The 24,434-nt window shown below is 47.0% G+C and overlaps 1 pseudogene; it reads left to right on the forward strand.

Annotated features, from left to right (window-relative positions):
* On the forward strand, positions 1-24,001 carry LOC144155159 (uncharacterized; annotated as a pseudogene).
* The last annotated feature ends 433 nt before the right edge of the window (positions 24,002-24,434 follow it).

Raw genomic sequence — 24,434 nt, forward strand, 5'->3', positions numbered from 1 at the left:
ATGCCACCTTCGAAAAAGTGCTTATTTAACCCGGATTGGGTTAACGCCGAAGTTTCTGAGTACGCGTCATGGATTAGAGCAGTGCCGAACGACGCAGGTAGGGCTCACTGCGCAGCATGCCAGAAGACTTTCTCGCTCAGCAACATGGTGAACACTGCAGTTGCCAGTCACGCTGCGAGCAAGACACACCAAGCCGCTGTGAGCTCAACCCAAAGTGCTTCCCAGACAAACCTCCGTGCTTTTTTTAGTATCGGATCCAACTTGCCGTGTTCCGCTACTGGTGATAGTGATGGTGCCGTGGTAGTGCCAAGCACGAACACTGAAAGTGCGCCTGCCAAGCCCGTGGTTGTTGCGCCTGACGGAAAGGCATCTTTGAGTAGTGGTTTTCTTGTGAAAAAAGGTGTCACAAAGGCAGAAATTCTTTGGTGTCTGAACACCATAGCGACGCATGGATCATTTCGTTCAGCAGGAGCGTCAGCAGCCCTTTTTCCGATCATGTTTCCTACGTGTGATATCGCAAAGAAGTTGCAACTTGGAAAGGACAAAGTCGGCTACACCATTTGTTACGGTATTGCTCCGTACTTCCCAAGCAGGCTGCTGCCCAAGCTAGGTGGTGTGCCACACATGGTCGTGGCTTTTGACGAGTCTGAACAAAATTGCTCAGAAAGAGCAAATGGACGTTTTGATCAGGTTTTGGGACCCTGAAGACGACGTCGTGAAAACGCGCTACCTGACGTCGTGTTTTTTGGGCCATACTCGCGCAGAAGATTTAGCTGCTTCACTCAGAAAGGCTACAGAGAATATTAAACAGGCCAAGATGCTACAAATTTCTATGGACGGCCCAAACGTAAACTTGAAGGTGTTGAGATCCTTGAAGGAGGAGTTTGCTGCATCTGGTGGGAGTCAAAAAATGGTTGACAAAGGAAGCTGTGGATTGCACGTTGTGAACGGTGCACCTAAATCAGGCCACAATGTGACAAACTGGCACATTGTAGTGTTTCTTCGAAGCATCCACAACCTTTTCAAGAATGTTCCCGCACGTCGAGCAGATTACGTCAGCCTCACTGGAAGCACACTTTTTCTACTGAAGTTCTGCTCAGTTCGTTGGCTGGAGAACAGCAAGGGAATTGCTAGGGCTCTTCAAGTTCTGCCTAACTTGGTCACATATGTTGACCACTCAGTAAAGGAAAAGAAAGCACCAGCCTGCAGCAGTTATGTCGCTGTCAAGAAGGCTGTGGCCGACGAGATGCTGCCAGTGAAACTGGCCTTTATGCTTTCAGTTTCGGAAGAACTCGAACCGTTTTTGGCCGAGTTCCAGTCAGAAAAGCCAATGCTTCCTTTTCTTGCATCAGCACTGGATTGCCTGTTGCGCTCCCTGCTGAGTCGAATAGTATTGAAAAGAAGCTGAACGCTGCTGACACGTTCTCGAAACTATTGAACATTGACCTTGACAACTCCGACAACATGATTGCTGTAGCTGCCTTCGACATTGGACTTGCTGCAAAAAGTGAGCTTAGGAAGTTGCCTAAACCATCGCACATTGCGGTGGTGAATTTCAAGAGAGAATGTATTTCGTTTGTTAAGGCGTGTTCAAAAAAGATAATTGAAAGGTCACCTTTGAAGTACAAGCTGACTAGGGGCGCCCACTGCTTGAACCCTGCGGTTTGTGCTACATCAGTTGGAACTGGCCAGAAGCAGCTGAACGTTGCACTTGAAGTGCTTATAGAGCACGGGTGGCTCTCAGGGCTACAAGCGGAGAGGACAAGTCGCTCATACGTCCATGTGTGTTCGACCAGCACCGCACAGGCTCTCATGCAAAACTTTTATCGCACAAGGCAGCGCCTGGAAACCCTATGGGTTGAACTCTGCGCAAGTGCTCACAAACAACTACTTCTGTTTGTTAAGATTGTGCTTTGCCTTTCGCATGGCAATTCTTCTGTGGAGCGCGGATTTTCAGTGAACAAGGAATGCCTTGTAGAAAACATGAAGGAGGAGTCGCTTGTAGCGCAGAGGTTAGTCTATGATGAAGTGTCCGCAGCAGGAGGTGTTGCAAAAGTTGATGTCACAGACAAGATGATTGAGATGGTCCGTTCTGCTAACATCGGATGGAAAGAAGAATTAGAAAGGAAGAAGCGGGAGCGGTTGCAGTTGTCAGATGTTGAAAGAAAGAAGAAAAGAACTGCTGCTCTTGTGAAGGAACTCCAACTGAAGAAGCAAAAGATCATGCAAGATGCTGAACGTCGGGCTTCAATGCTGCAACAAGAAATTGAATCGCTGAAAACGTGAAAGGTGCTCAGACTCAGTTTGTAAATGCACAAAAAATATTGTGTCTTTTTAATGTTGCATACTATAAAATAATCCTTTCAATGAATTGTTATAAAGGATTTTGTTTTGCAGTTGTGCAAGTGCCCTGTCTTTTTTTACCGCTAGATGTTTCACTTTCTGTGCACAGTGTCTGCTAAACAGGCCTGTTAGTCAGGGAATATGCTTAGAAAAGTCAGGGAAAACCTGGAAAAGTCCGGGAATTTTGAGAAGTAGAATTGGTAGACACCCTGAAAGTGCACCTTTCCCCAATGAGTTGCCAAAAATCTGATTTTTTACGCTCCTACGGTGGCAATAAACGTCGGTCTTCTGCTCCAAATCAAGGTTCTTCTGTTCCAAAATTGAGATTTCGCTTCTCCAAAAACTGCTCCCATATCTGATTAAGCTGTCTCACCCCTGTAAAGATAACGATTAATAAGCATGCTCATAGCGCCGTCTTCAGCATAGGTGGCTAAGTACTAGAACAAGTTGAGGAATATAACTACCTTGGACAGGTTGTCACTGCTCATCCCAACCACAAGAAAGAAATCCGGCGCCGAGTAGGAATGGGGTGGGGCGCACCCGGCGAGAATTCACAAATATTGAAAAGTAAGCTACCTCTATCCCTAAAATGAAAAGTATTTAACTAATTCGTTCCACCTGTCGTGACATATGGAGCATAAACTTTCCGTGTTAGTAAACAACTGGAAAGCAAACTTAGGTTGTCACAATCATCAATACAACTAATAACGGTAGGAGTAACACTCAGGGACGGAAAATGGGGATCGTGGATCAGGGAACAAACTCGTGTAGAAGGCATCATAGTTAAAATGAAGAAAATGTGGATAATGGCTCGCCATGTAGTCACACGAACTGACAACACTCCGTATCCGTGTATCAGTATCCGTATCTGTGTATCCGCGTAACTGACAACACTCGTGTATCAGTATCCGTTCTGTTACTAGGGTACCAGAACGGATACTGATACACAAGACTAGCAGAAGCGGTAGGCCATTAACTCGATGGAGAGACGAAATAATGAAATTTGGATGCCAAGAATGGAATCATTCGGCGTAGGCCAGGATCTGGTGGAGGTCATTGAGATAATTCATTGAATCATTGAGATAATTCGTCCTGCAGTGGACCTAAATTGGCTGCTGATGATGATTATTACGGTCCGCAGCGTCCTATTGACAATTGCAGTCACATCTTTTTTTAGTGCTGCTTCCATTGTCGTTGAGATTCCAGGACAGCCCAGCGTCGCTACAGCGTAGCGACTGTGCTCCCGGCCTTCCAAAACATTTCTAGTCCCTCAGTAATGTCGCCATTAGCTGCTGGAAGGAGGTGGTGTAGGGAAACTGGATAGTGTTACTGTGGCTCTGGTGAAGCGAATGCAGGAGCGTTCTTGGCAGCCTGCAGTGCTTGCCTCGTATTTATTTTTCGGTAGTTTCCGCTTCTGGCCAGTTTAATTTTGGGATGGGTGTCAGCTTAATATACGCTTCCTCTGCTTCTCTACTGGGCCTCACTGGCTCCTCTCATGGTGCAGAAGAGATGAGCAAGGGTTTCTCAGCTTTTCCAACTGCAGTGAAATGGAACGACTCATCTTCGCGCGTGGGTACCCTACTCCAGTACTTTGTCGTTTGTAACTCGTCTTGTTTCGAAAACGTCCGGTAAGGATTCAGCCTTCACGATGGCTCGAACGCAGGTGTACTCTAAGTCGCATGGTGGAGGCCCTATGTATTCTTTCATGTCGTTGACTTCAGTTCCTTAGTCGGTTTGAAGTGACGCTCAATCATTTACAACTGGCGTATCATTTCCTTCTTCAAGCTTGCAAGTGTTCTTTTGCCCTATTGACGCTTTCTTGCATCTGCCTTCTGCTGCCAAGTCATTGCCTTTAGTCTCATCTCCGGTACTTTGTGATGGTGAAGCGTTGGCTTTACAACGGCTTCTTAATTAACGGAGCCCTCTTAGACGTTATTGGACGAATTGGTCTCGATTGTCTTTTGTTCTGGCATCATCAAGTTCCGGTAGACGGAAAATGGTCTTGTATTGCCATCGTTGAGCAGCTGTACTCCAATGAACCTGCTGGCCTAATGTTATCCTAACTCCAGATTGCCAACGTCGGGATGTGCGGAAAACGTAGAATGCGCTCTTGCTTCGATTTCTCCACGAGGCAGGCGTGAATGGCACCTTATCAGGCTCCTGGAGCGGCGGAAGATTGGTTGGCAGCTGGAAAAGATCTGAACGGTTATCATTGCTACTGACATTGACGATGTCAGAAACTCCCGTGTGCTCGCGGATGGTCGCCTCGGAATTTTTTTTAAAAACCTGCCATTCAGATGGCTCACGGAAAAAGTCGGGCACCTGTAGCTTCGGCAGGACAACTCTCGACGTCGATCTGCGTGAGCCGACATGATATAATTCGTCTGGATGATCTGCGGGGCGCCTGCTGTTGCACAGTCTGTTCGGTGGTTGAGGGCACCTTGTGTTACATGAAGAGAAGAGCCATTGTGTTAACTTTCAAACCGGGCATTTTGTGGACTTTCGAGGCATAGCGCAGCCCGTTGAAGGCACCCCATATATTTCCTTAGAACTCCAACCTGCCGATATAATCCCGTTCAACTTCCCCAGGTTCAATTAGCTCGATGATTCGGTTTTCTAGCTCTTACAGCGCGGCATTCTTTCTTGTGAGCTCGGAAATTGCCTCTTACAAGTCGTGCTCAGGTGGTGAGGGGGCTTTCAGAAGCTTCGTCGCTACCTTGAGCAGTCTAGTAATGACGACGCGATGGACACGTCGCTGTCGGCATAGCTTATTCATTGCCTTCTTCTTTAGGAGGTATTACGTATAATGTATGACGTATCGGTAATTACTATTTACATAGCATGGTTATATTATGCTGTGTTTGCATCCTGACTGTTAAAAATATGACGGCTTGTAACTAGGCGTTTTAAATTTTGGACCAACTACTTCTTGGCAATGGGTCCAACCACTCTTTGCAAATAGTTTGTACCTGTTTTTTAAAGATAAAAGCGATTGATTGATTGATTGATTGATTATTGGTTGATTGATTGATTGATTTATTTATTGATTGATTGATTGATTGATTGATTGATTGGTTGATTGATTGATTGATTGATTGATTGATTGATTGATTGATTGATTGATTGATTGATTGATTGATTGATTGATTGATTGATTGATTGTAGAGGTACTGTCGCTCGCAAGTAGCTGGCAAGTTCGCGCAATGCGGCATCGAGCTAAGGGCAGGGCCAGGTGGTCAAAATAGTGGGGTTCTGCAAACGTCAATCCGGCGGTGCGGTGGATGGTCTCTTTGGTGGTGTGCGATCATCTTCCTGAGTGGCAGCACCGACAACTGTAGCGAAAGAAAGATGCTAGAAGCCGGGCCATGTGTGCCGGAATTTGGGGATGCCTGATTTAATGCCACTGGTAGGCTCTGCACTACGACGACTATTCATGAGGACGATGATCGGCGCGTGCCCAGCGGTAGATTTCACAGGCATATTATTCTGAGTCAACGTTGGTCGTTAACACAAACACATGCGGACCAGAGGGACATAAATTGTAGTTCCAAAAGGTGCCTCGCTTTTTTAGGCAATGATCACGGTGTTTACCAATAGAGTTTCACCCTCAAGTTGTGATTTGGTCCAGAGTAGGGAAGGTATGCAAGGTTAGTCGAGCAAAGAAGACGCCTGCTTTCAGAATATATACTTTTAGATTGTAAGTAATAGGATACTAGCTTTCCGTTTCCGCCACCTAATGACTTCTAATAGATGACCTGAAATGACGGTTCATTTAGAGCATGTTGAGTCTAAAATTACAGCGATGGTTAGTTTCTATGCAGTGACAAGGAAACAAAATAGCTTATCAAGTTCCATGGTATCCCATAACTTTTGCGCGTATGTTTTCGTTTAGACAGGACACTTTTTGCGGCGCTTAAGCACTGAATCCACGTTTGGAGAACATCTTCACATACAGTTTTGTTGGTAGAACAACAAAACCAAACTGTCTGTAGGCGGAAAGCAGAGAATAACAATGTGCTTTCAAGAAAGCGCTGGTTGATGACGTGGCGACATTCGCCGCAGATCGTTCATCATGCGTAAAAGTGATTCTCCTACCTCTTCCGTCTGCCCTTTTTCTAATCTGCTTTAACGAGTAGCTCAAGCATGAACTAACCGCATGACACCAACTTTAGATCCTGGCTCCGTACACTCGCAAGTTTCTGCCGTGGATGAACGACGCCCAGTCGTGTGCATTAGTGCATTGGCCCGAGGTTTAGACGAAACAAAGTTATATGATACGGATGGTTTAGCTGCCAGAATTCAGTAATATCTTCTGCAAACCTCGAGTACTGTAGCCAAAGGTTCCAGGCAGTTTGGGGCTTATGTTTGATTGGAAATACGGCTGAGTATAGAAATCAGCAGGTCCCTACCTAAACTCTGATAAATTTATGAAATATTTTGTTATGTATATTGGATCGACCACGTGCTTGACTGCACAGAACTTCTTTCCTGATATGTAGAAATGTCATTGAACAAAGGTGTGAAAACGAAACGGCACAATCTCTTATTTGTATAGGGCGTGACAGCAATTTCTAATAGGTCTTTGTTCGCGTTCTCGTTTCCATACAGGACGTCTCCGATGAAGCTTTCCGAAGAAGGCATTTGCGGCACGAAGCAGAGGAGCGCCGTGGGAAACGGTAGGTGCCACATTGAGTTGCAATACGTTTTCAATGACTGCATCTGCTGGCTTACAAGTCGAAATATGTGTGGGCTGCATGAAATTGCATAAACCATTCTAGAGAACTTAGAATCACCACTAAGTAGTTTTGCTTTGTCCCCCGAAGAGGTGCCAGCACAACCCGGTGTGCCCGTTCGCGCGTGTCTGCTGGGTCGGGGTCCAAACAGAGAGCCGCCATATAGAACACCAGAGAAAGTACTGCCAAGACATCACGGGTCAGAACCATACAAGCACACGCCACCGCAGCAATAAAGCAGCATGTGACACAAGGAGGTGCGTCATAACAGCACAGCTATGGAACGGCATGCTTATGGGACTGCCGTGTGACACGTTAGGGACCGTTTAACTAGAGCAGCAGCAGTTTTAACTGCAGTGCCAAAATTACTGAGCGAAAAATATTTGTAAGATTTCTCTTTGTGTTTCGTTTCCTGCGTCACGTAAATAGTGGGATTTTGTCTCCTTCAGACAGTGCCGCTTACGCCGGTACTTACCCCGTATGCGTTGAGCCAGCTATTTAGTGGACATGACATTTTGCGCACTTTCTAATCTTTTTTTATTGCCTTAGTGCCATGTATATGAATATATGATTTCTTATACACTTATTCGAAACGCAAACTACCTCTACATCCTTGCTTCTTGCGCTAGATGTGGTAAGCTGACACTCGTTTTTTGTTTTGCAATTCATCTTTCATGTAGTACTTATTTTCCTTGTTTGCTCACAGCTGCATCTACTATATACAAAAATTGTGAATTTGATACAATTTCTCAGCATTATTCATTATATGTTTGCAATAGGGCGTTTATTTACGTATTATTGATGCCTTTTCTTCAACTAGATTTCGGCCTTCCGCTGATACAAAGAGTTTGAAAACGAGTATCGCAAAGCATTCTTTGCTGTTCAGTGGAAACTTTTATTTACGCCATAGATGGGTCTGATTCAGCGGGTGGACGAGAACCCTGTTGGGAAAAGGCTAAACGCTTTGATATTGGCTATCCTTTTTGCTTAAAGTTTCCGTCGTTCCATTTTCTTTACGAACGGTAGTTTTCTTCACGTTCATTTTTTGGACAAAAGCCTCAGAATAGCATTAAAAAGGGCTCTGTAGGCTGTGCGTTTACTCGCGCAATGTTGGAGCACTATTCCAGAAACGCCCTTCAACAAAACGAGATTCAAGTGTACAGTACTAGCCCAGTTATCGTTCCCAAAAAATGGATTTTGTTCTTCTCTGGCGCCTCAAAGCATTGTTGATACCCCGAGTTCACTATCTCGGAGCAAGGACACCTAGCGGCTACTGGCAAGGCCCTCGTTATTCCAAGATACGCTCAGTGATGGGCTTATTTCGGTTAATTTTTTAAGCGGCCACAGCGCATGCTCCGCCTACCGCTGCCTGCGCGCAGTCGCAATCCTATCGCGCTTGCCGTGTTCGCGTCGGTGCATTATTCGTAAATCAGGAAACCATCGTTGTGGAGGCAACATGTTGGGGGTCCTAAACACACTACCCTCGCTCACGTCATTATTTGAAAATTTCCATTAAAGACTCTTGGCCCGCTTGCGTTTACTGCATGTGGCGCTGTTGCGGAAAACAGGTCCTGCCAAGGCTGGATCGCGTACAAACATTTTAGCACCACCTCAGTTATTCAGTCTCTGCATTAACATGTTGCGTAGACGACGATCCCATGCGAAATTTTTAATCACGCTGCCATCTCCTTTTCCGCATCCTTAACTGTATTATCGCCATGAATTTCTTTCTGCCTGGCGGCGACAAACATTAGTGGCTGCGGAGTATGCCGATTCGTGCTGCGCAAGTCGCCCACTGTGTGAGCAGGTGCTTGAGGCTTTCGCGCGCGGCGCGGTTCTGCGTCCAGGAAATGCTTCATAATTTCCAGCGTTATCCATGTTTGTGAACTACGTGTAAAATGTACAAAACCAAGTGCTTTTGTTCGAAGCACAGGTTAGATCGTCATGGGTTCCAACAAATATAGGCTGCGCCGGAGAGTCGCTCGCAGAAACGGCGACGACACTCGACTGACAGCTCCGCGAATCGTCCGACCACCGGCGGCTTCACCCAGAGCCAAAAAAATTCCCTCGCACTTCCCCGAGGGGGAGAGTGTGTAAGTGCGAATGCACGGTTGTTGATTGCGTGATTACGGTGGATATCGTGATCTTAATGAGTAGTCGAGAGATTACACACACGCACACAACTACAAAGAAAGATATTTCACTCGTTATTGCTGGTACCGTTGCCCGGTCCGCCATCATCGTTATCGAGATGCAGGACCAGCGACCGCTCTCGACGACGGCGCGCGCTCGACTAATACCCTCCCGCGCCACGCGGCCGCTACACGAGCGCCCTCACGCGTCGGAATGCGGAGCGCCCGCTACGCGAGCGAGAGCTCTCCCGTCCGAAGTGGAGAGGAGGCGCCCAACACCCGCAGTCACTGAGCGGAGAGAGGAGGAGGAGAGTAGCGCTCGCCGTTACGGCGAGGGCTACACGAGCGCCCTCACGCGTCGGAATGCGGAGCGCCCGGTACGCGAGCGAGAGCTCTCCCGCCCGAAGTGGAGAGGAGGCGCCCAACACCCGCAGTCACTGAGCGGAGAGAGGAGGAGGAGAGTAGCGCGCGCCCATCTCCCCCCGTTGCTAGGGAAGGCGAGGAGCGCGCGCACCCGCAGCTGTTGCTATGCGGACGACGGCGGCGGACGATTCAGGCTCGCTTAAGAAGTGCATTCGCACTTAAAACAATGATTAGCTGCAGCATTTTATGGAACCCGCCAATAGAGGCGTTGTAGTCTAGGCTTCACGCCATCTCCGTCAAATGCCCTGCGTCACAGACACATAGCTGCGTCAGTGTTAAAGGGACGCTGAAGGGCAAATAGCATGTTGGGCTCAGACGAAAGTTCAGCTGCCTCGAAGTCCTCTCCGCGCTCATTAGGCGGCGAAAGATGCTTTAATTGTGAAGAAATTATTAATTGAATGACACATTTCATTCCTAGCGCCATTTTATGACGTTTCCATGACGCAAGTTCAGACCGAAAGCGAGTGAGACAACGGTGTGATCTAGCGGGAAAAGTAAAACGAACTGAGCGAGAAATCGCGGCCCTTCGAACCACTGGTCGGGCACTAGGCGCATACGACAAAAAACTTTCTCGCCCTACACTTCCGTTACCTGTCACTGTGTGCGTCAATCGTCGTGCCGCACGATATGTGACATGTTGGTTATACAATGGGAATGTGCCGCACCGCTTTTCAATTTACCTGCAAAATGTATAGCGAACAGCGCAACCGCAGCGAGAACTACGGAGGCGCTCTTTTGAGTTGCCTTTTCGTTATCGGAAGTCATGTTTTAGTCGCTTCGATGCACTGGGCTTAACAACGTGGCGCCATCTTTTAGTTTAACTTGTAACAGCCTGCAACGCTAAATTTGTTAGGTCCGCTACGTCTCGGCACCACGAGGTGACGTTTGATAGAACATTTAGTCAGTGTTGTGTCGCGGTATTATAATGCATTGCGTCATCTGTTGAATATTTTGCGAAACGAGTTTCCTGTTAGCCCGTCTGCCAGATGTGTGCTTAGGCTTGTAGGAGCGCCCAAACCGCTACAAACAAACGCCTTGGTGCCAGTATAGAGCGAAAAGCTGCATAACATGATAGAAATAGTATCATTTTACTTAACTACGCACCGTAGTGGAAGCATAGGAGCACACAACGCCCCTAATTAAACGCCCCAGCTTTACGCACACATTTTATGCAACTTCAAGGCAATTACGAAATGGTTTCGAACAAATTTCGGGCCATCTCCACTAATGTGAAACCTGGATTGGCACGAAGCATGCGGGGTATCAGTATCATCAGCCTACCTACACCCACTGCAGGTCAAGGACCTCTCCTCTAGATCTCTAATTTCCGGTCCTGTGCTAACTGCGACCAATTTATCCCCACGAACTTCTTGATCTCCTCTTCCTATCTAACCTTCTGCCTCCCCTTGACACGCTCACCTTCTCTATGGATCCACTCTGTTAGCCTTAATGACCAACAGGTTATCTTGCCTTCCATGGAACGGAAGATGATGGGTGTGACATTAGGCACAAGAAGAGAGCGGAGTGGGTCAGGGTACGAACACGTGTTGGGGACATATAAGTACAAATTAAGAAGAAATGGACGTGGGCAGGTCATGTAAAGCGGGGTATAGGTGTCTTTAAAGATTGTAATTATTTCTCTTGCCACACGGCGCTCGCTGATTGGGCGCCTGAGGAGCGTCGGTGGGAGCAGCAATCCCGCGCTTCTTGAGGCGGGGGCGCCCTCTCTTGCGTTGAACCTGATTTAAGCAATTAGATTAGTGACATACTGGCCGTAAGTGGTATTTGTGTCACACGCTGCAGTATGCTACGAATTACGCTTAAAGGAGTACTGACACCAAATTTTGATACCTAAAAAATGATATAATTGGCTTCAGTAGTTCGTACAGATGCCTCACAGAAATTTTTGCAGCGATCCGAGGCCGGAATCACATCTAAAATCGATTTTGATTGTCCAGGCCGCGAGCTTCCACAAATCGGCAGCACTAGCGCAATCGCTTTCGGCGTGACGAAACATTGGCCTACGTGTCTGGCCGGTTCAGGGTGACGTCATGTAGTCGTTTTCAGAACCGGAAACGATATCCTGCGCTGCTGTTGTCGGTGGTATTCGTTTGGGCAGGAGACGTGGGCGTAGCTGTGTGAGCAATGCTTGTAAACGTTGCGTGTTCGACGTCTTTGCTCTTCAGTTCGTTGCCGGCGCATGGTGTTCGACACTGGTGCCGAAAACGGCGTGGTGCGCGATGTCGACGGGCACCGCGGCGACGCGGCGGTGCGCGTCGCCGAGCTCGCCCAAGTTGTGCTATGGCAACCTCGCGGTATGCGAAGTACTGCTCGTGGAAGCCTGCCCGAGCAAATCGACGACGACGCCAAGATGCATTATTTTCCACGCGACGACATGCAGCGCTAAATGTGGACTTCGTGGAGTTCGTGCATGCCGGCGGCCGCAAGAACTGTAGCCCAAGCCAGCGGGCTCGGGGTTGCACGGGTCACCTTGGGTGTTGGGAACTTAATATCGTGGCGACTATTTGATCGCTGGTATCTGTACAACTGCGAATGACCATCCCTTACACAACTTTTCACCACACTATCATCCCCTTTTTCGCATATGAAGCTTTATTTTGGCAATAATTTCCGTTTCTGCGATCGGTGACCAAGACATCTGCCGCGGCCTGTTTTGATTCTAGCGCGCAGGTGGCGCCATCTTGAGGCCGCTCGCCGCACCGTGGTGCCGACAGTGCTGGGTCGGAGCGCCGAACCTACGCTTCCCATCGCGGCAAATATCTGAACGCCACTTTTAAATTCAGCTCTGATAACAACTCCTAGCACAATTTTGAACACACTAACATCTAGTTTCTCGCATGTAGAGTTTCTTTTTTGTGATCAGATTGATTAGAAGAGTGGCGACAAGCTGTTGCTATCACGGTCTGCGCCGGTTCGAGCCGCAGTGATATTAAAAAACGGACGACGGCAAAGACATCGCCGGCCTAATTGCCTGGCCAAATAAAGTTGTTCTGTCTGTCGGGTGGCAGTGACTCATCCGAGTCTGAAGATTCAGATGACATGTCGACTGCGCGGGCGAGTCGCGGACCATGTACAATCGTAGCAGACGATGCGGCGAACGCATGGAGGAAAGAAAAACGTCCCTGACGTCACGGGTGAGACCGTGACGTAAGGCTGCCCGCTTGCAGGCTGGCCTTCGAACGGCCATTTTCCCGCGCGGCGACCAAATTTGAAATTGGTTGCAATAAACGTGCTATAATTAATTCTGTGTTGGCGGCTGACGGCATTCGGTTCGATTTTCGTGATTACTGGGCCAATAGGTATTCTTTACAGCATAAAAACTGAAAGCGAGAAATTTCGTGTCAGTGCTCCTTTAACAGGATAAAATCTGGCGTTCGGGGATGATAAATTCTTTTATTAGGAAGGAGAGGACCGAAGGTCGCTGGTAGGGGACGAGGGAGGGAGGTAGACGCCCACTAAAGCGCTGACGTTTGAAACAAATTTCGAGACAGAATTTAACAAAATTTTGTTGAAACGGCAATTAAATACTAATTATTTTTTATTTTAAATTAGTTTAAATTATGTCAGTTTATTTTGAACCGGTTTTATCACTTATACACTTTTTTAATCATTGTTTGACAACTCGATTTACCGTTACGAGCAGGGACGACGACAGGACGCGCCGACAGCCCGAGCCCCTAAGGGGCTTGGAGCTTAAAACACATCATCATGGCATGCGCTTGAGGCCGAAGCGTGAAATTAGCAGGTGATCGACGTCCTATTCGACATAAGGGTAGCACTCGCTTCTTGCGATTTACAGGGTCGACGAAGACACTTCACTCCGGCGCAAGCCGAGATTTTTAAAAAATATCCCTGGCCGTCTCCACTAAGGTGAAGCTTGGGGAGAGGCGGAGCATGCAGTGTATACCGTACTTACCCGATTCTAACGCGCACTTTTTTTCCGGAAAAATGGGTCGAAAAATCGCATGCGCGTTAGAATCGGATACGACACCGAGACTGCCGAAACAGCGGAAAGTTCGTCCAACCCATCGCCATCGCCATCTCAAGATGGCGCCAAAACTTTTAGCAACGATTTTTCGGACGCAGGAAGCATAGGCGCCTAGGCTTTTCTATCGGCGTTCATGCAAATCGTCAAATCGTTCCACTTGCGCGCTTGATAACAGCAATGGCAGCAGCGGCTCTCACGGTTTCAAAACGAGTGGTCCGCTGAAGCGTGCGCCCCTGGAGAAGCCCGCGGGATGGGCGTGCGAGGCGTGGGCCAGGATCCCATCAACCATGGTTGAACCTTCGCTCAGAAGTGTGGCATCGCGAACGCGGTTGACGGCACCAAGGACGAGATGTTGTGGTCAGCGGAGAGCGACGAGGAGTGAGATGAGTGAGATTTCTTCGAGAAATAAATCGCCGGTTTCTTTCGCATTCGTTTTTCTTGCTCACAAAGTTCCGTGCGCGTTACAATCGGAGGTGCAAGTTTTTTCGTTTTTTTTTTTTCCAGGAAAATCGGTGCGCGTTAGAATCGGGGGCGCGTTAGAATCGGGTAATTACGGTAAGTGTATTTTTGTCCTCTTGGCGTATTGGCCAACGCAGATGAAACCGTTGGGGACTAGAGGTATATAGCTTGGCTGTAAGTCTCGTGTCTTTGAAGAACTAAGCGTTCTAGTGCGAGGAGTTGGAAAACGATTTCGCCGTGTTTTTTTTAATACGCTTTACGAAGTGTTCCAGCGCGATGCCTAAACAAGTGTCCCGGTGTTTTTTAGTACGCATTACGTTCTAGCACGAGGCGTAAACGATCGTGCGTGTGTTTTAGTACCGTGAGTTGGTGAGCCGACGGTTACGACGACGACGGCATGAGACACCGACATCTCTAGCCCCGAGGGTGCGTCGCCTCTGAAAGAATTGCGCACACTCTGCATACCCCGTACGGGGTTGAATCGTCGCTACTGATAATTCCAACACAGTACGCACAGTTCCACACACCGTAGCATACTGTGACATTTAATCACGAAGCGAACGCCATCACAACACGCACACAGCTTCGGCCGCCGACCTGGGTGCCAAACTTCGTAGACAGTGCTACTTGAGGGAGCAACAACTTGTTCAATTAGACGCAAATTACTGTGCACAGAAGAGCGGAACCGTGGCAGGCCGACGCGCTACTTGCCGCCATGATGTAAACAAGGAGATACCGCACATGCAAATACGCCGAACCTGAAATAACCATCGCAATCGCCACCAGCGCTGCAGCTTGGCAGCTTGCGAATGTCGACACGGCTTGTATTATACCTGTACATTTACAATTGTTTTTAACTTATAAAAGTTAACTTGCAAAGACAGATTTTATGTATGTGCTTGGGAGCTTCTGTGAGCTGTAACTAATAAAAAAACTGTGGTTGATTGCTCAGTCGTAGGAATCGGTAAAACACGAAAGTGAAATGTGCAGCGAAATCTCCAGAGAAATGAGCTTCATTAGCGGGTCGGTGGCTGTCTTGTGGGCGTGCTTGGCGAGCGACGTCCTGCTGGCGGGTCGCTTCGTCAAAGGTGCGACCAGTGCGGTCCTGCTTCGTGGCGTGTACGGCAGAAGGTTGCATAGCGACGAGCTGAGGTTGTGGAACGCTAGAGGGAGAGTTTATAGCTTGGACCGTGAATGCGCGAACTTGTTCACGGTCCAAGCTTCTATCCAAACGCGATCACTGTGCAAACGCGATCATGGCGCCAACTGGCGGCGATCATTAGCGTCATGATACACTACTTCGCTTGACCTCTCCTAGACGGCGGTGCCATCCGCGTCAATAAAACGTTTCCTCTCGTTTCTCCTGTGTTAGTTGCGCTGACGCCATTTCCGTGACGGATATGACGACAGTGAAATCTTGGTGCATCCCGGCATATAACATTTCATGTTGAAAATAAAGCTTGGCGACTAATAGCTTTATTTTTTTTATTATTTAGCGATTCTTTTCAAGGTACTGCCCCAGAAACTGGTACATTCGTTTTCTTCGGATGCCAATTTATCTATTTAGAACAACTTCGGTTTTGTCTTCAGTGTCCCTTTAATTTGAATTGCGAAGAGGATTCACCGGGAAACATGGAAAGAAAGACGTTTTTTTATGTTTCCACGCCCTGCATTGCGCAAGGGGTAACAAATTAAAGCAGTTCCACTTAACGTGAAAGCTGTGTACTGCGGAGCAGTAACTCGCAAAAGGGGCAGTGGCGCCCTCTCTTGACTAATTTCAGCAACACCGCACTTTGATACCGAAAGTAGTAAAGAGAGGGCGCCGCAGCCCCCTGAAAATGCCTATAAAGAAACCCCGGATTGAGTTCTAAAATAATTTGGGGTAATTAACGCGTTAATGGATGATATCATTTTTATTTTGTGTTATTTTGTACTTGTTTCCGGACTAGCTACAGCAGCCTCCGAGGCAATGGCACAGCGCAAAGATCAGCGCCAACACTGCGTTTCAGGACGGTGCGCTTGTGTGGCCCAATGGGATTGACATTGACTCCGTAACGCGAGGGGCCCAGGTTTGATCCCGTCCAGGGGAAGCGGAGATTTTTTTAAATCCTGTGTTTGGGCAGGTGACCCCACCTTATGCGTTACTATGGTGGCTAAAACCGTTGCCCTGAACGAGCTACGATGACAAGTCGGGCCCAAAAAGTGCTCCGCTCTTAAAATTCCTCGGGCACTTAAGCCTGCTTACCTGGTTTGACGGCGAAGGCATTATCAGCAGCGGAGGGCCGAACCGTTTCGTCGTGAAGCGGTAACCGTTATTTCATTTTCGGTTCGGGTCCGGTTCGGGTTCGGAATAAGCTCGGTTTAGTCACACTGACCTACCCACCTCGGTGTCGTCATACCTACCTACCTACCTACCTACCTACCTACCTGCCTGGCTGCCTGCGTTCCTGCATTCCTGCCTACCTACCTATCTCACTACCTACCTGCTTGCATAGACATACATACATACATACATACATACATACATACATACATACATACATACATACATACATACATACATACATACATACATACATGCATACATGCATACATACATACATACATACATACACACACACGCACACAGACAAACACATAGTAAGTGTAGTACTTCGCGATAAGGCCGTGTAAGGCGCATAATATCTAGTGCAAAATTCCTAAATATGCGGATTTTAACACCACACCCAGAATTCAGGTTGTCTCCATTAGTCTTTGTTTGGAAGGGAACCTGTCTTTACTTTGTGGTGAGTCAAATCCAGGCGTACGCGTACATAGACAAAAGTAGACAGAATTCGATTTGCAGAAGAGGCAACTTTCATGCGACTGCACGGTAGTCGACTATCTAAATATTTTTGTAAGAATAAATCATGCTATAACAGCCGCTGAGACGACACTCTCAATACGCCGAGTTATGTTCATTTGTAATTAATTATTTCTTACTATAGTTCTAAACAAGCAAAATTCCCGGCTGTTGTCAATATAGCAGCTTCACCGGGCGAAGAATGGTTGCAAAAAGCGTCTTTACCTACTGTTATATCAGAACTATTACCAAACGAATTGAACAATGTATTACTGCTAAAACTATTGCAGAACACTGGGAGGTTTTCACCCGTACACATTATGGATAGACATGATTTGCCATTTTTTTGCAAATGCACGAAGCCGCCGCTCGAAAACCATTACAGAACTATCACAAAGCCTCCGTAAAAACTACAGTCCACGGTTTTCAGCGATGCTTAATATGCATAATTGAAATACCAACAACGCTAAAATGCAAATTACAAACACTCGTATTTTGTTTCTAGCATTCGTTTGCGCTGCGCACCGCTCATTCATGTTTTATGTCTCACGAACTTTATGTTGCCGTGCAACAATTTTCTCGCCTTTGCTTGGTCAATTTGTTCGCTGTCTTGTTCACGTCTTTTGAAGTGTAAATAAAAAAACTCCCGTTATCTCTTTTTAGGCTTTTCAGGACGTCTTAAAATTGGTTCATGGTATGGTCATCTGTATGGCTAAAATGTGTAACCAAGAAGCAATAATATATATTACAGGAGTAAGCGCAAACTAGACAGTTCGGAAAACACGCAATTTTTCGGAAATCACCATCCGTCCCATCAGGTTAGCCATGTTGCTGTAGCGTAAAATTCCATGGATAAGCTCCGTGATTACTTCTTTAGGGCTCCATGTCGCAAGGGCAACTTTGCCAACGGAGAATTTCGCGGCTTCCTGGGCAGACACTTCGGAAGAGCGGCTGCCTGTGCATAGGGTGTCAGCTTGTTTAGGGATACAGCAACGGATTTGTAGCGAGCGGACATGGGTCTATTTCGATCTTTTCGAAGAGTCTCGATGGTACCCCGATCTTGCGTACTTTGTCAGCAGTCGTCCGTCGCCGCGAAACGTGGCAGTTCCGGACGCAGAGGGTGACATCGGATGTATGGCGGGGACTGCAGTAGTTTCATTTTTCTAGGTGCTATGTACGTCCTATGCGGATGTAAGGCGGGGACTGCAGTATTTTCATTTTTCTAGGTGCTATGTACGTCCTATGCGGACGTGTCGGGGAGACGGGTAGTAGTGTACGCTTGCCTAACGAAACTAACTTCTTTTTCATCATTGCTCGTCCAAACCTTTTTCTTTATTCCTTGTCCGAACCTTTTTCTTTGATAGCTCGGCAGGAAATGTTAAGTATGTGACACACTACACCCAGTGCTTGAGACCACCTGTCCAAAACATTTTGTTTCGTTGATGAGGTAGAAATATTAAGTATATATATCTGAAGACTAACCCGGCAAGTCATAGAAGCTCTTTATTTCTTGATTTGCACCGTTCAGGGCAGCTTAGATGAGTTTTTGCTCTATGAAGATTGTGCAGTAAGCTTCCCCAAAGCCCCCAAAAATACGTTATCTCTAGTGGCTCCGCATCTGAGGCCCGAAAAACTATGACGAATGTGTCGTTGTGTTGCTGACGCTATCACGCTGACGATGTGATAGTTTACCCTGTAGAAATAGGTGCTTATGCTACCTGTGTTTAACGCTTTGCAATAAAATCTTAGGTTGAGAATAATTCCAGAGTACGTAGACTAACTCCGCTGTCTCTCCTGCTGCCTTTAATTGGCCTTAGATTGTCTACAAGCGGACCAGTCGCGCAGGCATATGTGCAGCTCCCACTACCAGTGAAGACGAATCAGCGAAGTTCCGTAACGGATATGTACGGTTTGCATAACCGCTATTATGTGGGGTTGTTTTTGCCTTATCGACTGTACTAAGCTCAATAGCTCTACAAACTAAGAAAATGGAGCCGCATTATTCTGGGGCCCCATTCTCGACGGCATAAATTCACTATTAACTGTGAATTCGCCGGAAGCTTTCTCTGGTTGGCCTTCAGTTTTGGTCACGTGCTTCCGGTTGACAAATAAATTTTGTGTGCTTTGGTCATTCTGGCCTTTCATGACGTTTTCTGGCACCAGTTCTAAAGTTTTCCTTATTTCATTCTACTGAAAGCGCATTATTCTTGGCGGTCAATGAAAAACTAGACGAAATGCAGCGGACATGACAACGTAGCCCCGACTTTTCTGCTCAACTACACTGCGACTTGTATGTCACGCCTTCACTGTGATTGGCTGTGAAGACGGGATGTATTTTAAACAGTTGGCGGGGACGTTTACGTCACACATTGACTAATTCAGCCTGCGTAACACTGACGTGTAACTGAACAGCTTGCAAATGGCGGTTGCCATCGCCGTGAAATAGGCAAAGCATTTCAACGACATTGGGCGTCGTGAAACCCCGTGAATTTCCAGCAGGCGCAGTTTCGCATGACGTGCGGTTGCAAAATATTTTATAGCGAAAGAAATGGTAGTTTTTATTGTTTCCAAGTCAGCGATAACGGTCATAAAAATAACGTGCCGTATTTTGTTTTTATGTTTGACAATAAAATGACATTATTTTTTTGGAGTGCCAATAACACAAGAAGGCAGTACAAGGACTCTACATTGCAACGAACCCAACGCATGGCATTGGTCCGCACTCCTTCTAGTAAGCTGATGGGTCACATGATCGAATTCAATAGAGAAATAACAAAGAAAACTTACTGTTTTCTTCATTACTACGTTGATTTAGTTCGAGTTTGATGAGTGAGGTGAATCGATGGCATCGGTACGCTCCGCCGTTATCAGGCGTAGAGTTTCGCTTTCCTTACCGCGTCATACAACCCACAGGCGGAGAACACGGCCCCCGAGCCCACTCCGGTGTTTCCGAGCCCCCTCCGCCATTCGAAAGCATCATTAAAAAATTACGCCCATCTTCCCGCGAGGGAACCCTGATGTGATGCGACGCATCGGGGGGTTCAATTGGTCGTAACGTTGCCTTGAGCGTTTGCGCTGACGCTGGTATTGGATTGTGTCAGCCCACTCGCTGAACGGACCGTCGCTTCCATCACGTCTTCATCGGAAGAATCAAGTCAAGCACGGAGTCGTCAAGCAAAGTCACGCGGAGTCGAACGAGAGCAAGCGCTGACTGAACCGCCGCAGCGCGCTACCCGCTTTATATTCACAGCGCCTGACGGAGAGGACACAGCGGAGGAGAGTCGCGCATGCGCGCACTTGCGCACACCGTGCGCGCCCGAGCAGTTGTTCACGCAGCGAAGCGCGCGCAAAAACAAGCGCAGCAGCTGTTGTTATGATAATGAGCCGGAGTGAGAGTGTTGCACACAGCTGTCGGAGCGGTCGGAGAGAAGAACGGAGGAGGGATGCGGACGGACGGCGCGACGACGACGCAGGAGGGACATGCCTCAGAGCAAGAGATGCGTCGCATGTAAAAAGCAGGCGGGGACACTAGTTATGAGTGACTTCAGATTTAGGGATGCCATTCTCTTGTTTAGTGGACCTCCAAAGTAGGAAAATCATCATTCACGAACATGTACTAAAAATGATGAGTGGTGGGATAGATATGTAATGAAGAAATGAAAAACAACTTTAAGCAGGATTGCAGAAAAGCTCCCATTCTGCCTAAGTTGTGAGACGCGCAAAAGTGTGCATGAAAATAAACATTATAGCTGCGTCTGCGGAATAGGTAGTCTGATGCTAATCTGAATTATAATGTTGCCATATTTGTAGTAATAAATACTGCGGGAACAAATCCACCTCATCTTTGTGTAGGAAATACGGTAATATGAAAATAACAAAATCGGCACCGATATAGTCATCAAATTTTGGTACATGCGTGTCACTTTACACACCGTGCGTAAAATCCAGTTGGTGCATATTCGACTTCTTGCTCCCGTGAAGTTAACGCTAAATATGCCGGCACAACCACAGAATTGTACAAGCTCAGAACAAACTGCGGTTGTTATTTTTGTTGTCCTGGTTCGGTTTTTACAAGAGAGGGGGACTTTTATTTTTTCCCTGCCATGGGACTAAAACTTGGAGCCCGCCCAATGGTGGCCATCATGTAGTAACCAAGAAATTTGTGCGGCTTTTGCCAAGTCCCTTGTACTTCTGAGCCGTAGTTATCATCGAGCAGCTTGTTGCAGAGCCGAGATTTCATTTCCGGTTTGACATAAAGCATGAAAAATTAAGAACACAAGAAAAAATTAAGAACTTTTTTTTTATTTTCCAAAGTGCTGCAATAACTGCACGGGACGCAGCTTCATGCATCACCGAATTTTCGATATAATTTTCGTGATCGGGGGGCTGGAGCCTGGTACTTGGCCTGTGTGGTTGGCGTGAGGTTTGTGTTTACAATAAAGAAGAAGCTAAAATATTTCCGAGGAATATATAGGCTATGACAGCCACGAAACCTTTTTGTAGTTACATTCTAATGTAGTTTGTTCGACTACAGCTGACATATGCGTAAAACAAAGTGTGGGTCGGAAAGGAGAACGCTTATTTTTGCAGGGAAAGCCCGCCATGTTCCCTCTCGGAATCAGTTGACGCTTTGGCATCAGAATTCGCCGTTAAAGGTAAGTTCGCTTCTGTTATATTCCTGCTGGGAATCTTGCTGTGCGTTTTTAACGTGACTTTCAGCTTCGCGAATGGAAGTTATGTTTAGTTGTTTTAAGCACTTTATCGTCCTGAATGATATATGGTTGTGCGACCGCTGTGTCCGCATGCTGATTCGATCTCCTGTTTTGCGGCCACGGTACTGTGTATCTGCCTAAATGCCTCAAATATGCCTGCCAAGGGCTGATGGTAGTGAAAAATCCCCGAAAGTACGCTAATGCGTAGCCCTACGTTTGTTAGGGAGGTGCTGGGTGCTACCAGAGTGTAGGTCTTAAAAGAGCAAGCCGTTAGCCGGTTGGAATGACTACGAATATTGTATGCCCAGAGCAGGCCAAGGGGATCAACACTTGACGTTTTCACAGGATACCCGTCAGGAAGTTTAACTACACAAGGCTGCCTCACCCTCGAATGGGAAAAACATCCAGAAAATGCAGTCTGCAGACTGGCTTCCTATGAAAACACGTCGTTCGTAGACGCACTGCTACAACGGTTCATGTTGCCTAAAGGAATTATTCCTAGCGACTTTTGCGAGACTTTACAGAAGGAGTCATGTCTGGCTAAATAAAATGCATGAGTATTTTATTGATCCGGGTGCCAGTAATGCCTTTCCTGACCTAGTTGTACTGCAGGAACCAATCCTCGGGCTCTTAATGAAGCCGTAGTCAGATTTTTAATATTATTCCCGGCTGGAAATTACATAAACATGTATCGCACTAAAAAAACGAAGTGCGTGGAGCTATCACCAGAAACAAAACTTTTTTTTTTTCGTCGCTTGAAAAGCATTCAATTTTGTGCACCAAAGTTCCAATGCTACCTTCCCCGCGCTTCCCGCCGGCCAACGTGGTATTGGTGGTATTGCTCGTTTCCCAATACCTCTGAATACCTCTTGCAGTGCCGGGCTGGAGACTGAATCCGGTGCCCCCATCGGACGACGCCGAAGGCATCGAGGTCAGTACCACGGCTTCATTAGCAGGCAGGAGTCTAACGCTGCTAGTGTTTCTGCTGTTACGAAGGCGTTGTGCTGCTGAGCCCAAGGATGTGCGTTGGCTGTTGGCCGGAGTGGAAGCTCTTCCACTGGAGGCGAAAAGCGAAAACGCACATGTGTCGAGATTGCGGCGCACGTATGGGATCCTCAGCTCGTCAAAAGTAATCCTGAGACCTCCACTACGGCACCCCATTATATCGCAGTTGCTACTTCCGCGCATTGTACTCCATAATTTGACATTTTTTGTTTGTGTTTATGTGCGTTTTCAGTGTGCTGGCTTGTTTCACCCATTCAGGCCCTGTTCAGTCCATTTGGAGTGGCAAGCCAAGCTCGTTGTTAGGCTCAGCTATGCTAAACATTAAAGGGGCGATGCAGACAAAACACAAGTTTGGTTCATTTGAAAGATTACCTCGTTAGAATTATACTGATACCAATTTTAACCCACACTTTGTTCAAATAAGCTATAAAATTACGAAAAAAGGGAATGGTGATGCGACCCAACAGCTTTTTTCCCGCAACAAAACGTATGATGCCATATGCTCAGCTGTGCGGTTGGCTGAGGCCGGGAAAAGGAAACGCAAATCAGGCAGGGCCTATAAGCTTGCCAGGGGAGCTATTAGCGCCTATTTGCAATGTGCATTCATTCTACAGCAGTAAGAATGTTGGGGTAAACAACGAAAGTTTCGAAAATACATGTAAACATAGAAGTACTCATGCGCACTGCTGTTGGTACTGGGATCACTATGCTTTTTTCAGCTGCACATCAGCCCGTCTCTTTGGAGTTGACTTACATGACACTGGCCGATTGGCATATGCGACGTTGTCTTACGTGACCCTGTTTGACAAGCATACCCCATGATTCACGAAACGATTACTTCCTATTTTAACAAAAGCAAGCCAGGAGCAAATGTGGTCAAAAACAAAGCAACGGCGGGCAACGGTTCGCGGCTGACAATGGCACCGCCATCTGCGAGGACTGACGGTACGCAAAGCTGCTGAGCCTAATGACGCACTGGGAGTTCGTTTGAATACTCGCCCTCATGACTTGATGGCAGACGTCGCGAAAACAGGCTATTTGGCGGGAGAAGCAAAATGTTAACCTAAATTGAATAATTTCTCAGTGAATACGGCATCGTTGGCTGCTGGACGAGCGCTGGAGGCACTATAAAACACGAAATCTTTCGAATAAAACAAACTTGTATTAGGTCTGCATGACCCCTTTAAAGCTTTCTCTCCCTCTTCTTGGCTTCGGTTAGCTATGTCGTATGACAACGTTGGCTACCATACTGTATCTTTTAGGGACTTGTGGGAGATTCATTCACCAGAATAAACATTTCGGGGCTTCATGGCTTCTCTTGCCCTTCTCTTTCACAGGCGTAGAATATTAAAGCGAATGGGTGTGTACATTGAGGGCCTCTACAGAAGGCACTCACCCCAATATCGGCGATATCTTGATGGCGCGCAGTGGAAGGAGCGCTGTTTTTCAGACATCCTTAATTCCATGCATGGTGCACAGGACAGGGAGCTGATGGCTCTGTCCCTCGAGTGCTGCAGGAAATCTCCACCTCCACCTAGCACCCCCCCCCCCCCCCCCTGTTACTGCCGAATTAACATTATTCCAGCCACTTAATGCATTTTCTTAGTTTCTAACTCGTAATCTTTCAAACTGTTGGGATATCTTTCATGACATGTTTGATTTCTCAAACGATTTTTTTAATTCAGGGAAGCTTGCACTCACGCGCAAAACTTGAATGTCGTAATGTTGAATGTTAATTACTTGAATGTTGAATCTCTTGTACGTGAGCATTGACGG

Source organism: Haemaphysalis longicornis, unplaced genomic scaffold, assembly GCF_048455015.1.
Source record: "Haemaphysalis longicornis isolate Haplotype H1 unplaced genomic scaffold, Haemaphysalis longicornis Haplotype H1 scaffold_1, whole genome shotgun sequence".
In the NCBI taxonomy this organism is placed as follows: Eukaryota; Metazoa; Arthropoda; class Arachnida; order Ixodida; family Ixodidae; genus Haemaphysalis; species Haemaphysalis longicornis.